The sequence below is a fragment of the Oncorhynchus kisutch genome, linkage group LG18 (assembly GCF_002021735.2).
Source record: "Oncorhynchus kisutch isolate 150728-3 linkage group LG18, Okis_V2, whole genome shotgun sequence".
Taxonomy (NCBI): Eukaryota; Metazoa; Chordata; class Actinopteri; order Salmoniformes; family Salmonidae; genus Oncorhynchus; species Oncorhynchus kisutch.
The window spans coordinates 55,712,340-55,727,119 of record NC_034191.2 but is presented as its reverse complement, the minus strand read 5'-3'; the positions used below and the strand labels follow the sequence as shown (position 1 = coordinate 55,727,119).

Here is a 14,780-nt window from a genome sequence, read left to right as displayed (position 1 = left end):
CACTGTGAGACATGACCCCTCCAACTTAACCACACACAGACACAGACAAACAGACAGACAGACAGACAGACATGCACGCACTCAATCAATCACTCACTCACTCACTCACTCACTCACTCACACACACCATCCCTTTTATCCAAACTATGTGAACAGAGCAGAGACCAGACAAAATAAATCAGCTTTGTGCCCTGTAGGCTACACTTGTGGCGTGCACAAACAGTCCCCATCTGTGTGCTTGTCATTTATTAGACAGCTCACCTTGTTGTTTGGCACCGTAGACCCTCCTCACATAGATCAATGGAGGCGTCTGCCCTTGGTCTCCCACTGGTCAGTCCTCTTCCATCTCCTATGCTCTGTAAGAGAAAAGAACAGAGAATAGCATTTGGTTTGGTTTTGACATTTGAAACCATCTATAATGCAGTAGAGTACCACCGTGAGACACATTGCCACAACACAACCCGTTCCCACAACAACACAACAAGGTAGAAGCTTAAAACACGAGGATCAATGCACTCCTCATGTTGTTTTTAAAATGCTTCATTCTGATGGAATGTTTAGTAGAACAAAATAAGTTGTCAGCGATTACAATAATAGAAGCTAGAAGCTACCTAAAGGTTTTCAGATGCAGCACAAGTCTTCCGTTTTCAAAACATATGGAGGTAAAAGCAGTACACTGCCACAGTTGATTATTTGTGACAACATCAATTTGCATCTCATTATATTTATGAAACAGACATCTGGCAGAATTAGAAGTCATTCAAACTTTCCGTTTCTCAGCCCACACATATTTACATCGCTCGGGTTAAATGATCTCCTCACAAATACTCTCCTCCAAAGTAACCTGATTAAATTAAAACTAATCAAACATACTCCTTATGGATGCTGCACAAGGAAGCCAATTCCATCTTCTATAGCTCAAACAGTGTAAATTATCACTCCTTTATTGGACTGCATTATTCTACTGTACAGTATATGTAGGGTTAAAAATAGGAATGGGAAATCAAAAAAATATTGCTCAGGACATATTCTGGTAAAAGCAACCTTGCAGTAAGTTCATTGATTTTGTGAATTCTCATGTAATATGTACTACACTTTACTGTACAAAATCTCATGTAAAATGTACAATCCTTTTACTGTACATGTATGAATCATGCAGCCAAAGACATAAAGATCCAATGCAACCATTTATATCTCAATATACCGTGATTGTTTTGAATGGAAATGGTCTACAAACAAAGAGCAATTTCTCAAGCAACTAATCTACTGGAAAAATGGAAAACTAGCTGTTATTGGCAGAGAGGTTTGGAACTATTTTCGGGTCTATTGACTAATTGAAACCAGGCAGGGCAAAACTCCACGTAACCAAAACAACCTGATATTGAAGGCGGTATTTTTAAACAGCTCTTACCCTAAAAAGACTATCGTAATTTCCACAATTTCACAGTATTATTCCAACTTCGTAGTGTTCATATATACTATATAGAACACAGGAGAATCAAATGTTTTACTGCTCCATGCCTTTAAACACACACTTGCATACAAATAGCCTTATGAGTTACTTTTAACATACTACATAAATGTGTTTAATTTAAAACTTCGCTTTGTAGAATAACTGTCCTCTAACTGCCCTCCCACTGGCAGTCACTTCATTGGCCGGTGAACACCCATATACAAGTCTCTCTCTTCTGTGTTTTCAACTTGGGTAAAAATCAAGATGAATATTTGGCAGTGGATATTATACAGAAGTAACAGATGGGAAACTGGAGATTTATTTTCATGGTGGAGGAGGTGGAGTACGAGTGGTGGTGGTGGCTGCCTGGAAGCTATGTGACTATGATTTCAAAGGAGTGGCATTAATCTGTCTCCTGTCTCTTTTTGGACCAAAGAACAAGTTCAAGGTGGAAGAAGAATAAGACAAAAGTCACAGCAGAGAGATTGACAGGCCGGTAGGGGGCACAGATACCTGCCTCCAAAGAGAAGGGACAAAACAAGCTTAGGGAGGAGAGGGTAAAGAAAAGGTGTGGATTAAAATAAAAAAAATTACAACATACCTCACAGTTGTATAAGAAGACTCACAGTATATGTAAGGAGAAGTTATGGAGGGAGGAATAGGTTGAATAGTAACAAAATTATACAACAGACTGACCAAAACTGGTCAATCCCTGGTCTAAAAAGGCTGTGATTTAAAATGAGCAAAACATCAAATAAGTCTATTAATGATACTATAAATTACTTGACAGCAATCGGTGTTTCTAACCTTTAACGAGTCTAATTCCCTTTAATTGACTGGTTTGTGTAATAATCAGGCTCCAGATGATGAAAGGCAGGTGAGTCCCTTTCATGTTTCTTTCATGAACTGATGGTCTAGTTAGGCAGAGAGAGAAGTCACAGACATCTATAAGGGCACAAGGCGAGACCCAGATGCAGCCACGGGAGGCAGAGGGTTTAAGTCTCTGATATTTATTAGAATCCAAGGAGTAGGCAAGAGAATGGTCATGGACAGGCAAAAGATCAAAACCAGGTCAGAGTCCAGGAGGTACAGAGTGGCAGGCAGGCTCACGGTCAGGGCGGGCAGGCAGACTGGTCAGGTGGCAGGGAAGCAGGAGACCAGGGAGGAAAACCACACTGGTTGACTTGACAAACTGGCAACAGACAAGCAGGGAACACAGGACTAAGTACCCAGGGACTAATGAGGAAAACGGGTGACACCTGGAGGTGGGTGGAGACAATCACAAAGAAAGGTGAAACAGATCAGGGCATGACAACATCACTCAGTCAGAAAACACCTTCCTTATGGCCTCATCCAGGCATTCGACTTGTAAGCAACAAAATATACAGTATTAGCACACAGTGTATGTGAAACTAAACAAAATTATATATTTTTAGATATCAGAGATTTTTATGGTCTGTACAAGTGGCAGAAGACACACAAAGTACCATGTAGGTTTTACTTGAAGTGAGATGCATTTGAAGTCGATACGAAATGTAAAAACAACTATTTAATTCTTCCTCTGGATATCAACAATGAAGCATTTGAAACAGTGTTGTGTCATATCTACAATATTCGGTTAGGACTGACTCTATCCGCAGCCAGTTAGAAAGATATCAGAGGAGTACGGAGAAGAGGAGGGCGTAGTGTGCCTTGTCACTTTCACTTAGCTTTGCCTCCTCACTCTCTCCACAATGTTTTGAAACACCTGAGTGAGACATTCAAATTCCTCGTGTATCATTTGGCAGAACCTTGAGGTCTGCATTGACAATGATGGATGCAGCTGTCAGGCAGACTGACGTTCGGGTCTTAACAACATTACATACAAAATGTTTTTGCTGCTTTTCAAGGCTAATGCTGCACACCAGTGAGATGAGGAAACTGGCAGTGCCAAGAGGCTCTTGCAGTGGCAAGACACTGTACCTGCATCACACACCGTGCATCCCAAATGGCACCATATTCCATATTTAATAAACCAGGGCCCAATATGCAGTTCTGATTCAATAGGTGCTATGGTCTCAGTATTGGTCTTCTCTTATACAATATGTTATTGGATTGTGTTATGGGTACATGTTCATGAGTTCAGGTATGATATATCATTGAACACTATGGAAGAGTAGACAGAGATCTGATTCTCCCATTTTGCACTATCCTGCGTGTGAGGGAAGACACACTCTGTTAAGCAGTGGGTAGAAGTTAAACTTGCTCACTACTAAATTTCATTAAACAAGACAAGTTCATGAGCCGGGGAAGAGGGATGTGTTTTAAAGGGCCCGGAGTCAGAACGTTGCTGGCTCTGCCGCTCGCTAAAAGGCTGTTAACCTTGTTGTTGATCCTGACAGACTGTGCCTGCGAGCCGCATGTGTTTCAAGTTTTATTGTCACGTGCACAAGTTCAGTGAAATGCCTTTCTTCCAGGCTGTCACGCCCTGACCTTAGAGAGCCTTTTTATTCTCTATTTTGGTTAGGTCAGGGTGTGACTAGGGTGGGTACTCTAGTTTGTATATTTCTAGGTTGGCCTGATATGGATCCCAATCAGAGGCAGCTGTCTTTATTGTCTCTGATTGGGGATCATATTTAGGCAGCCTTTTTTCCCACCTGTTGTTTGTGGGATCTTGTTTTTGTGTAGTGCCTGTTAACACTGCCTTTACTTCACGGTTTGTTTATTCGGTATTGTTTTTTGGTGAGTCTCATTTATTAAAAACATGTCGAGATCTATGGACGCTGTGCCTTGGTCCAATCATTCTAACAACGATCGTGACACAGGCTCTTTCCCAACAATGCAGTAATCCATATTAGATCTATCAAATAAAGTAGAACAAAAAACCCATGAGATATAGAAACAAAAAAGAACACGAGAAAGTAAGTAAGCTATATACAGGGTCAGTGCCAGGGTCAGTGCCGATACCATATGTACAATGTGCAGGGATACTGGAGTAGTAGGGTAGATACAGTGTGTATAGGGGTAAGGTTACTAGGCTTCCGGATATGGTAAACAGTGTAGCAGCAGCATATGTGGTGATTGTATATGAGTGTGTGTGCCTGTGTGTAGAGTCAGTATGAATGTGTGTCTGTGCGTGTGTTTGTGTGTTGGAGTGTGTGTGCATAAAATGCATACCAATAAAATAAAAGGGTCAATGCAGATAGTCTGTGCAGCCATTTTGTTAGCTATTTAGCAGTCTTATGACTTGGGAATAGAAGCTGTTCAGGAGCCTGTTTGTGTAATACATGTTGCTCCGGTACGGCATGTCATGCGGAAACAGAGAGAAAGGTCTATGGCTTGGGTGGCTGAGGTCTTTAACAATTTTCCAGGCCTTCCTTTCACACCGCCTGATATACAGGTTCTGGATGGCAGCGAGTGCGGCTGGGCTGTCCACATGTCCCTCTGTAGCACCATGTGATAGAGGGCGGTGCACTTGCCATAGCATGCAGTGATGCAGCCAGTCAATATGCACTCAATGATGCAGCTGTAGATCTTTTCTAGGATTTGAGGGCCCATACCAAATCTTTTCAACCTCCTGAGCAGGAAGAGGAGCTGTGTCGACCCGCTCCACTACAGCCCCGTAGATATGTGTATGTCTGTGTGTGTGTTACATGAGTTGTCTTGCCCACCCTGCCCCGCCACTGTACTGTAGCACTGAACTGTCTTGCTGCTGGTTAGCCAAGATAGGGCAGTAAGAAATGGGTCCCTGCTGTGCGTGCGTAATGGCATCGGTATGACACTTTATTACAATGCTATTAATTAATGTTCTATTGCTCTGTTATGATCAGTGTCTCCATGTCCCCTAGGGGCACATGGGTCCATATTCAAGTTTGTGTCCCAAATGGCACCCTATTCTCTATTTAGTGCACTACTGGGCCCTGGTCAAAAGTAATGCACTATATAGGGAAAAGCGTGCCATTTGGGACACAGTTCTAGGCTACAGTATGATAGCCAGCCACATGCTGCTGCTTCTGATGTAAGAGGTCTGGTCTGGCTCTGCACTGGGCTACTAATGCAGGTGGTTACATGGGGTTGTGTGTTAGGTCATTCGTGTAACATGGCATAATGGCATTGAAGGCTGTGTCAGGTCTGCTTTGGGAGAACACAACACACGGTAGGCAGGCAGCAGATACTTATCAGCTTATAGCAGCAACCAAAAGCAGTTAACACTTAAAGGGCATTATCTGTTATATTAAAATGGAGATATGGAGAAAAAACCTGGTGATTAATTAAGGCTGGGCTGTTTTAAGATCATTCGCAATCCCAAATGCCACCCTATTTCCTATTTGGTGTTTCTGATCAAATTCCTATGGCCCTGGTCAAAAGTTGTGCACTATAAAGGGAATAGCATGCCATTTGGGACAGACACAGGGACTGAGAGACTCCCACACCATACATTACCAACCCTCTCTTTCTGTATGGTTAATTTGTTTGGAAAATGTACTATTTGAATGCTCCTATTACTGCTGGGTCATGTAAGTGGGATTAATAACCATTTTACTCACGTAGGACATGCATAAAGTGATGGCCTGACCTTCTCTTAACCTGTACTCTACAATGAGAATGGGAAATGTCTGTTCATTGAATATAGGTGGCTCTAATATAACCACTTGAGTTTACTTTGAGGATTTTCTAAAGGGTATGGCTATGTGTCACGCCCTGGCCATAGAGAGGCTTTTATTCTCTATTTTGGTTAGGCCAGGGTGTGACTAGGGTGGGCATTCTATGTTCCTTTTTCTATGTTTTTGTATTTCTTGTTTTTGGCCAGGTATGGTTCTCAATCAGGGACAGCTGTCTATTGTTGTCTCTGATTGAGAAACATACTTAGGTACCTCTTGCCCACATGGTTTTTGTGGGTAGTCGTTTTCTGTTGAGTGTTTGTATCTGCACCAGACAGAACTGTTTCGGTTTTGTTCACTTTGTTGGTTTTTGTTGTATTTTCTGTGTTCTATTCCTATTAAACAATATGAACACGTACGACGCTGCACCTTGGTCCTCACCTTCTTCCACCAATGGCCGTTACACTATGGTTGTTATAAAAACTGTCAGGCGTTTTCAACCAAGAATTCAATAGATTCTATTATTTTATCATTGCAGTATTTTCCATAGTATCTGTCTGTGTATAATATGCTATGTGAACAGAATGTACCAGCCTCAAATAGAATATGTACTCTGTTCAACCTTCCTAGGCAGAATTGCGCCCAAGGCTAAAATAATGTTGTGATTTGGCAGTTGAATCAACTACAGGTGTATAAACTAGAACCCTTAAAGTAATGTTGAGTAAGTGATGATATTCCTAAGTAACATCCTGGCATTTGAAAATGTTTCTTCCCTGCCTTGTCTCTAATATTCCACTTTTATTTTCCCCTTCCTCTTCTACCTTTTTGTTTATGGCTACCTCTGCTACTTTCTTCTCTCCTTCGGCAGTGGCTATCTTTTATCCATGAGACGGGCTGTCACTTACCATATCCATCTTCTCCTTCTCTCCTCCCCATAGCTCTTTCAACTCAGTGCCATTCTTTTCCGTCACTGTAATCTCGCTTTTTGGCTCCACCACTTTGTTTTGACCTCCAGCAGTGTGTGTGTGTGTTTGGTGGGTGTGTGTGTCTGGGTGTGTTCCTTCCTGCAGTTGGTTCAAGGCAGGGGATGAGGGAGGACAGAAAATAATTACATTAGCTGTCTCCCCTTCTCCCCCTCCTACTCCTCCTACTCGTCCTCTTCCTCTGCTTGCCAACGCTGGGGATCATTGCCATATCAATATTTTAGGCTGACATTGACATTGGGGCATGGCTCGGAGCAGGAAAGCAAAACAGGGAATATCAAAAGATTACTCTAGGAAAAATCGTAACTCATCAAAGGGTTCAGTCACTGACTTTAAACGGTGAAACAGAGAGAAAGAAAGTTGCAGCTCAGAAAGGGATGGTATGTTCCAGTTTGTTTGCCAGCTGCCAGTTGAAAGTGTTGATATTGCTAGAAAGAGAGCATCGGCCAAGGACATCTTAAGTATACTATAACTAAAAAAAGATTAAGGAGCATCTGATAGTTACACAGATCAAAGCTTTATGTTTGGTCTGTAACGTTAAAGTATTCAGACAATTTGTGTTATCACTGGTAGGTTCTGACTAACAGTGTAAACTCACGGACAACTTGGAAAATCTCAAACCAAGTTTATTCACCCACTGAATCAAACAGCTGCAAAGACAAAGACATGTTTACACAAGCACATATATACAGTAAATACCCTCCGACTAGGAGTCACCTTATTGCACATCTTGACAGCCAACACATCTCTGCAGCTCGTTAGGAACTGAATTAGTTCCTCTCACTGGTGTAGACATGGCCCCGCCTCCTGTTAGAACTTTTGTGGGCATGTAGGTATATGTGTGTGTGTGTCATACGACTGTTCCTTTTCACTTCATCTGACCTGACCTCGGGCCGAATTCCTCACTGCTCCTTAGTCCATGGCTGTTCTACCTTATCAGTGACTGAAACCAGAGTGTTGCCCTTACCCTCTGTCCATAGGATCCATGAGATTTAACAATGACATGTTTGACTGAATTTAAACTTCCTGTCTCCCCTCATTGTCTCACTCAGTAACTTTCCATACTCCTAGTTCATATCTACCCACCATTAACCCCAGCATACTGTATACAGTACCAGTAAAAAGTTTGGATACACCTACTCATTAAAAGATTTTTCTTTATTTATACTATATTCTACATTGTAGAATCTAGTGAAGACATCAAAACTATGAAATAACACATATGGAATTGTATAGTAAAAGTGTTCAAATCAAAATTTATTTTATATTTTAGATTATTCAAAGTAGCCAAGCTTTGCCTTGATGACAGATTTGCACACTCTTGGCGTTCTCTCAGCCAGCTTCACCTGGAATGCTTTTCCAACAGTCTTGAAGGAGTTCCCACATATGCTGAGCACTTGTTGGCTGCTTTTCCTTCACTCTGTGGCCCAACTCATCCCAAACCATCTCAATTGGGTTGAGGCTGGCTATGTCATCTAATGCAGTACTCCATCACTCTCCTTCTTGGTCAAATAGCCCTTACACAGCCTGGAGGTTTGTTGGGTTATTGTCTTATTGAGAAACAAATGAGTCGCACTGAGCACAAACCAGATGGGATGGCATATCACTGCAGAATGCTGTGTTTCCATGCTGGTTAAGTGTGCCTTGAATTCAAAATAAATCACAGAAAGTGTCACCAGCAAAGCACCCCCACACCAGCACACCTCCTCCTCCATGCTTCATGGTGGGAATCACACATGCAGAGATCATCCGTTCACCTACTCTGCATCTCACAAAGACACGGCGGTTGAAACTATTCTTTCTTGGCCCAAACAAGTGTCTTATTATTATTGGTGTCCTTTAGTAGTGGTTTCTTTGCAGCATTTTGACCATAAAGGCCTGATTCACGCATTCTCCTTTGAACAGTTGATGTTGAGATATGTCTGTTACTTGAACTCTGTGAAGCATTTATTTGGTCTGCAATTTCTGAGGTGCGGTTATCTCTAATGAACTTATCCTCTGCAGCAGAGGTAACTCTGGGTCTTCCTTTCCTGTGGCGGTCCTCATGAGAGTCAGTTTCATCATAGCACTTGATGGTTTTTGCAACTGCACTTGAAGAAACTTTCAAAGTTCTTGAAATGTTCCGGATTGACTGACCTTCATGTCTTAAAGTAATGATGGACTGTTGTTTCTCTTTGCATATTTGCCATAATATGAACTTGGTCTTTTACCAAATAGGGCTGTCTTCTGTATACCAACCCTACCTTGTCACAACTCAACTGATTGGCTTAAACTCATTTAGAAGGAAAGATATTACACAAATTAACTTTTAACAAGACACACCTGTGAATTGAAATACATTCCACGTGCCTACCTCATGAAGCTGGGTAAGAGAATGCCAATAGTGTGCATAGCTGTCATCAAGGCAAAGGGTGGCTACTTTGAAGAATCTCAAATATAAAATACATTTAGTTTTTTTTTTACAATTTTTAGTTTACTACATGATTCCATATGTGTTATTTCATAGTTGTGTTGTCTTCACTATTAGTCTACAATGTAGAAAATAGTAAAAAATATATAAAAACCCTTGAATGAGTAGGTGTGTCCAAACTTCTGACTGGTACTGTATATTCATTATACATGTAAAGTAATCAATAAGCTCTAGTATGGTAACATTAATATGTTTATTTCAAGCTAGAAGCCAACATCAATTTACCCAAATTCACCAATCAGATCTCTTGGCTAGAACTAGCAGCTTTGTAATGTGGTATGACAATAGGACTCTGGTTGGAATAGTTGCAAGGTTTTGTTTTATTTTATGGGGATAATATCTTTATTGTGTCATGTGCTCCACTATGTCAGTCTCTAAGGGCAGCTAGATTTCGCAGTGCCTTATGCAAGTTGTCAGTTCACATTTCTAATCGTCAAAATTTATCACAGTCCATATACGCCATGAATATTATTTCCTTGTCACACAACCCACATTTCATTCTTTGGAATATTTGTTTAGTCATTTACTGCCTTAAACTTCCAAATCACAGAGAGTTAGACATTGAATAACAATGTCATATTCCTTGCCGGGGGATGTGGAAAGATTGAATTTGAAAACAAGTGGACTATACAATACACACAGCATTTACAACCCATTTTCCCCCTGAGGTTCTAGTATTCTTTAACATACTGAGGATGTAATGCTGTAATGTAAATTCATTCAGAAGTCTTTCACTGTGCATCGCGAGACAGGAGTAAAAAAACTGCACGGATAAACGCTGGTGTCAGAGTCTACAGTAAGACTTCCTATTGCTTGCCTGTGGGAGATAGAGAGACTGACAAAGTGACTCTCACTCATCATATGCTGAGCTTCAATATCCCCCAGTCCCAAATGGGTTAAATTAGCAAACACAGGGATGTTTAATACAGTTTGCTAGCTCATTTCGCTGCTAGCCTCTCTCATCTTCTTTCATGTGTGTGCTGTGAAGAAGAAGAGATCTCTATTTAGTCTGATTTCCCTGCAGCATCATATACTGTACACACTATATCCATAATACATGTAATTGATGGATGCTATCATGTTGTTATGAAGATATGCTTGCGTTGTCATCAGTCAAGAAAACATATGTAGGTCTATATTACTGGCATGGTACTGTAAAAGGTCTGCTGGTTACTGTGTGCCTGTCCCAAATGGCACAGTATTCCCTATTTAGTGCACTGTTTTTAAAGTAAGCCTGGTCAAAAGTAGTACACTGTAGAAAGAAAAGTGTGATATTTGGGATGTACCCTGTATGATGTCTAAAGGAGAATTATTCATAAGGATAGAGAAGAATAAATAATCAGCCATTACTCTTTGATTTAATGTTACCTCCGCTATACCACAAATACATTAAACTGTCTTCAACCATACACAATGTCCATACACAATGTCCATGCCCTTATTCTTGGTCTTTATCTCTTTCACTAAATATGTTTTCATTAACATGGCATTGAAATACAATGAATGCATGTCACATCATTCAATTATTTAAACAAAATCACATTCCTTAGTTGGGGGTAAACTTATCAATTATCTACAAATCCACACAAAAGGAATGTCCATTGCCCTTTGAGTGAGGACTGGACTTTTTCAGTATCAAACATTTCTGGCTAACAATTAAGTATCTTATTGTAATTGTTTTCAATTAAAATTGTAAAATAAATAAACAAAATAGCTTCTTAGCAAAGAGCAATTTCTCAAGCAAGAATTTAGCTTAAAAATGGTCTGGAAATGATCTGACTGGGAGGGGAAAACTGAAAACTAGCTGTTCTTGGCAGAGAGGTTTGGAATTCTCTTTCTTATAGGACTATTATCTAATTTACCACCTGGTGATGTGGTCAGGCTGGCCAAAACTCAACCCCACCAAAATAGGCTGAAAATTCTCCAGAGTGGCGCTGCTGTCTAAGGCACTGCATCGTAGTGCTAGAGGCATCACTACAGACTGTGGTTTGATCCCGGGCTATATCACAACTGGCCGTGATCAGGAGTCTCATAGGGTGTCGCACAATTGGCCCAGCGTCGTCTGGGTTAGGGAAGGGTTTGGCCACGGTAAGCCATCATTGTAAATAAGAATGTGTTCTTAACTGACTTGCCTAGTTAAATAAAGGCTAAATAAATTAAACAATAAAACAACAACAAACGGCTTTTACTCTAATAGGGCATTATCATCATGTTCACAATTTCACAATATTGCTCCAACCTCAGTGTGGAAATATACAGTATATCAAACACAGGAAAATCTCATTTTTGACTGCACTGGGCCAATTCAGTTTCATATTTTGTCCATGGACTCTGTTCACATGAGCATTTGATGTTTGGTCCAGTGTAGGAAACACTGGAGGTCACGAGAGTGAACTCTGCTTCCCCAATGGCGATCCAGATTGTCTATTAGTGGGACAAGTTCCCAAAATGGTGAAAATGGATTCCATTGTAGCAACTCACGTGAAAAAAATACTATGGCAGAAATACTATAGTATTCACTGTAGTGTTTTTGTGGACCCTTCTGTAGTATTCACTGTAGCATTTACTATAGTATACTCTAGTATTTACAGTTACAGTATAAAGTATAAATACTGTAGTAAAAGAAAATAGTAGAAAATAGAAAATAGTAGTATATACTATTGTAATTAATGTAGTGTTTTAGTGTACTGTGGTATTTACCAAGGTTATTATAGTAAACTAAAACTACATTTTAAAAAAATCATGGAAACAGTTTTCGTAAACTTAAAATAATTTAACAAACCAGTTTGAAAAACTAAAACTATACTGAAACTATTATTTTTTGAATGCATAGTGAACTAAAATAAAAACCAGCATGAATTATGTTTTCTAAATTAATGGGGTTTTCAAGCATTTGGGGGAATTTCAAGCTAATGAATCTGGACGGGTAAATGCGGTCAGGAGATGAATGTTTAAAAAGTCATAGATTGTGCATCATCATCACTAGCTATCCCTAGCTCACAGGGGGGAAAAATGGCTAGGTAGCTTGATTCTTCCTCAATAATACTAAAGATAAAAAACATTGGATTGGAGTTGCCTTCCACCATATTTTTTGCACCAGTCTCGGTTATATTCCTTTTATCCAAGTCACATTAAAATGGACTATAATTTAAACATAACTGTCACGCCCTGACCTTAGAGATCCTTTTTATTCTCTATTTGGTTAGGTCAGGGTGTGACTTGGGTGGGCAAATCTATGTTTCTATTTCTTTGTTGGCCTAGTATGGTTCCCAATCAGAGGCAGCTGTTAATCGTTGTCTCTGATTGGGGATCATACTTAGGCAGCCCTTTTTCCCACCTTCAGTTGTGAGATCTTGATTTTTGTTCGTTGCTGTATACCCTGCAGAACTTTACGGTCGTTTATATTTTGTTTTTTTGGTGTTCATCAAAATAAAGATGTACGCTTACGACACTGCACCTTGGTCTCATTCCAACAACGGATGTAACAATAACCATATATCTCGAGGGCCCAAAGCCATAAAACCATATGTTCTCATTTCAACAATTGACCACAGCGGGGCCAACATGCACAACTGTCCTGACACACTTTGTCTAACCGTTAATAATCACTCCATGCAATACGGTTTTGGACTTTCATCACCCCAAAATGATTTTAAAAATACAAAAAATGCACTTACTGTGCACCGTTTTAACACAGATTCCCACGGAGGTGTTTTGCGATGCGCTTCCTGAGCTAATGGAAACTTGGGAGGGAAGAGAAAGAAAAACCTTTTGTCTCAAAGCTGTATTGCACACAAAAAACTCAGAAATTTGTGATACATTTGAGATTTACATGATTATCAAAATGTCACTCCAAGGAAAGCCTACATGAAACACAGCCCTTAATTTAAGTGTTTCTAAAATCCCCCATGGGAAAAAGGAATGGTGAAAAAACGATTGCAACCATATTATCAACACACAAGGCGAGAACCAAATGCAGACACAGGAGGCAGATGGTTGAGAATCTTACAATGTTTATTAATCCAAAGGGGTAGGCAAGTGAATGGTCGTGGACAGGCAAAAAGGTCAAAACCCGATCAGAGTCCAGCAGGTACAGAGTGGCAGACAGGCTCGTGGTCAAGGCAGGCAGAATGGTCAGGCAGGCGGGTACAAAGTCCAGAAATAGGCAAGGGTCAAAACCAGGAGGACTAGAAAAAGGAGAATGCAAAAAAAGCAGGAGAAAGGAAAAACCACTGGCTGACTTGGAAACATACAAGACCAACTGGCACAGAGAGACAGGAAACACAGGGATAAATACACTGGGGAAAATAAGCGACACCTGGAGGGGGTGGAGACAACCACAAGGACAGGTGAAACAGATTAGGGCGTGACACATATTCCTGTTTGACCGCTAGGTTTTATGGCTATTATGACACCTCCACTGTGGGGCTCTATGTAGCATGGGAGTCATGAGAAGTGCTAACCTAAGCTATGACCTTACCCATCACCTTATGTATTATTAACACCCCCCAGTTGCAAGAAGTAACATCCCACTGGCTCCTTATCCTCCCCTGCATGCTTCCTGTCCCTAACACTAAAACTGAAACTAAATCATATAAAAACTAAATATACATATTTTTATACAACTTTAACAAAAACAACTAGCAAATCAGGTCTGAAAACTAACTGAAACTAAACTGAATTCAAAATAAAAATCCCAAAATGAATAGATATAAAAACTATAATAACCTTGTTATTTACCGTAATATTTTTGCAGACTGTACTATACTGTAGTGTTTATTGAGTCTTTTGCAGACTGTATTATACAGCAGTATTTACTGTAGTAATTTGATTTGATTTAGTGTTTACTATATTGTCATGCCCTGAACTTAGTTATCTTTGTTTTCTTTATTATTCTGGTTAGGTCAGGGTGTGACGAGGGTGGTTTGTGTAGTTTTTGTATTTTCTAGGGGTTTTGTATGTCTACGGGTTTGTTGTATATCTAGGTGTTTATATGTCTATGGTTGCCTAGATTGGTTCCCAATCAGAGGCAGCTGTTTATCGTTGTCTCTGATTGGGGACCATATTTAGGTAGCCATATTCCTTGGGTATTGTGTGGGTTATTGTATATGTGTAGTTCCATTTCAGCACTCGTGTTATAGCGTTTTGTTAGTTTGTTTCGTGGTCTTCGTTTATTAAAGAAGAATGTATTCATATCAAGCTGCGCCTTGGTCTCCTCATTATGACTAATGTGACATATATTGTATATTTATTTTATTATCTTTGACATTGAAGTGGAAGCTTCCTCCTTGAGG

General features: G+C 40.2%; 1 protein-coding gene across 1 annotated transcript in view; it reads right to left on the bottom strand.

Annotated features, from left to right (window-relative positions):
• The window catches only part of LOC109909554 (cadherin-18), a 363,038-nt gene that overhangs the window by 302,168 nt on the left and 46,090 nt on the right, over positions 1-14,780 (bottom strand). Inside the window, exon 2 of the mRNA XM_031796728.1 lies at positions 262-356. The gene's annotated coding sequence lies outside the window, so the exon portion shown is untranslated. The remainder of the gene's footprint in view (positions 1-261; positions 357-14,780) is intronic.